This window comes from Pteronotus mesoamericanus, unplaced genomic scaffold, assembly GCF_021234165.1.
Source record: "Pteronotus mesoamericanus isolate MK-2021 breed Mesoamerican mustached bat unplaced genomic scaffold, CSHL_Meso_final contig_263, whole genome shotgun sequence".
NCBI classification, from domain to species: Eukaryota; Metazoa; Chordata; class Mammalia; order Chiroptera; family Mormoopidae; genus Pteronotus; species Pteronotus mesoamericanus.
Window position 1 is genome coordinate 13,803,020 of NW_026555112.1, and position 2,902 is coordinate 13,805,921.

At 46.9% G+C, this 2,902-nt stretch overlaps 1 pseudogene; it reads left to right on the forward strand.

The window, feature by feature from the left end:
• Positions 1 to 217: 217 nt before the first annotated feature.
• On the forward strand, positions 218 to 333 carry LOC129071454 (uncharacterized; annotated as a pseudogene).
• Positions 334 to 2,902: the final 2,569 nt, after the last annotated feature.

The following is a 2,902-nucleotide window of genomic DNA, read 5'->3' on the forward strand; positions in this document are numbered from 1 at the left end:
GTAATAAATGAGGTGGGGAAGAATGTGTATATGAGTGTGTTTGTTTACATGTACATAAAACATTTCTAGAAGGACGCTGAAAACTCAACTATGGTGACCCCAGGAGAGGGAGCTGCCGGGCAGAAAGGAAGGAAAATTTTCAGTGGATTCCTTTCTGTGCCTTTTGAATTGTGAAATAGTTAAATAAGTAAATATATGCTTTAAAATGCAAACTAGTATCGCTTCTCGGCCTTTTGGCTAAGATCAAGTGTAGTATCTGTTCTTATCAGTTTAAAATGCAAACTAGTGGTTTGACTATTACGAGTAACATGCAAAACACACTGCACAACCAATCTACGTTGTGATGTTTGTTATGACCGGAAACCCTCATCCACTCATGGCCCCTTGGCCCTTCCTTTCTCCCCACCTCCCCCCTCACCCTCTTAGCTTCTAGTCCACGTCTTACCCCTAAAGAGCCTCAGGCATCCCTATGAACCTCAGGAACCAGTGACACAAGTGTGGGCTGCCCCGGGCCCAAGCCAGGACGCTGTGAATGTGACAGAGCAGATCACTGCAGGCTCTGCAGTCTGGAACTGCCCTCATTCGCCTCTTTGGGTTGTTACAGTCACTCTCACTCAATTAGGTAAAAAAAAATGAGGGGATTCTTGTAAGAAATTGACAGCAAGAAGGGTCTGAAGTTTTCCAGGGAACGCAGAAGCAGCCACAGAGCAGGTCTCGTAATTCAGGAAGCGGGCAGTGCTCGGGGACCCAGGGCACTCCACAGCCCTGGTCTCGCCTCCGGTGGGCTGCCTCTTTCTCTGCTCTCTCTGGACGTCTTCCTGCTTCTGCCCCCTCTGCCAGGAGCCCAGCCCATCACCTTGGCTTCAATATGGGCACAACCCATCACAGGCCCCTGGGGCTGCCTTTGGGTGGGTGCCAGTGCTGAACCAACCATCTGTGGCCCAAGAAAGCAAGGCCACGTGGTTTAGGGCAGCTCTTCTCAGAAGGGCCTTGAACAGGATGACCATTTGGAATCCCAAAAATCCCCTGGACCCCTTCAGCCCGGGAGCCTGCGTTTATTCCTCCAGGCTGGCCTGGCCTCACCTAACCCCTGGGCACTTCCTCTCCAGGATGTGTTTCTGTGAAAAGAGGCAAGGATACCTTCCCCAAGTCTAAGCGCCAGAAAAAACACCTCTGATATTTGTTACAAGGAGGAAACTACAGATTTATAAATACTTGACTACAAAGGGCCCACACAGGCCCACCTCCCTCCCCGCTCCTCCTCCGCCACAGCCTCTGGCAGCCACACGACTGGCTGCCTTTGCCAGGACTCCAGCAGCGGCGAAAATACATAGATTTTGGACAATCCTTGCACACTAAAATAGAGAAAAGTAAACCACAGAAACAGCATGGGATTTTAAATGACAAAGATTTAGATTCTATTTCTCCATCTGCCGCTGGCTAGCTATATGACCTTAGGCGTGTCGCTTAACCTCATGGACCCTCAGTTTCTTCATCTGTGAAGTGGGAGTAACAATATCTAATTCACAAGGCTGACATGAGAATTAAAAGAAAGAATGCATTACTTCTTTAATCTGACCATTTCCACCCCTCCCGCTCCTCGCTCCATGCACTTTCCTCTCCTTCCTCCCTGTGATACATTCCCTCTGTTTAAGGTATCCAGAGTCAGTTTCTGCAGGCTGCCACCAAAAACGCAGACCGATCGAACCTGTGACCCAATTCACCTCCACCTCACAGCCCCCACGTAGTGGACAGTTCTCATGTTTTCTTGTTGCCCAGCACTTCTGAATGCCCTTTCTGTGTCTGGGGAATTTCCTGTCTTACATTCTACTTTTCCAAGGTAGAAGCCAGAAAACTAGGTAGCAGGTATGCGACCCAGGCTCCCTCAACCAGAGGCAACTAAATGAGGTTTCAAACTGTGAGTGAAGAAAGAGTGTGACCACATGGGACGCAGCTCCTGGTGATGGAGGACACAGAGGCACCGGGTTTGGGGCCTGCTGGAGAGGAGGTTCCGGGGGCGCGTGGCCAGTGTGGGCAGCATGAGATGCACTGCTCGTTACTGGGGACGGTGGCCTTCACTGACGTGGTCAGAGATAGAGTCTGTGTAGCCTGCAACTGGGGCTGGTCCTCCTGGAGGTCCCCCTGGAATCAAATATGCTAAAATAAATTCCTTTCTGACCAAAACAACGGGTTCTACATTTTGCCACTAAGAACACTGACATACATATACACACATAAACAGTACCTGTTTTTATTTCAGCCTTATTGCGGAGTAACTGACATATGAAATTGTAAGATATTTAAAGGGTACGTTGTGGTGGTTTGATATACACATATACTGGGGTTCCCCAATCTAGTTAAGTAACACATCTATTGCCTCACTTTTTTTTGGTGTTGAGAACATTTAAGTTCTACGCTCTTAACCATTTCAGTTGTACAATACATTGCTATTACCTATTGTCACCATGCTGTACCTTAGACCCACAGATAGTGTTCACCTTACAGCTGAAAGTTTCTACCCTTTTACCAACCTCTCCCAGTTTCCCCCACCCCACTTTTCCACCACTCTTCTACATTCTGTTTCTATGAATTTGACTTTTTTCTTCTTAGTTTCCACATATAAGTAATACCATGCAGTATTTATCTTTCTCTGTTTAGCTTATATCACTTAGCATAATGTTCTCAAGGTCCATACATGTTGTCACAAACAGCAGGATTTCCCTCTTTCTTGTGCCTGAATAATATTCCATTATATATTTTCTTTATCCAATCATCCATCAGTGGACATTTAGGTTGTTTCCAAATCTTGGGTATTATGAATCATGCCACAGTGAATGGGAGTGCTTACATCTCTTTGACATCCTGTTTCCTTTTCCTTTGGGCATATACCCAGAAGTGGGAT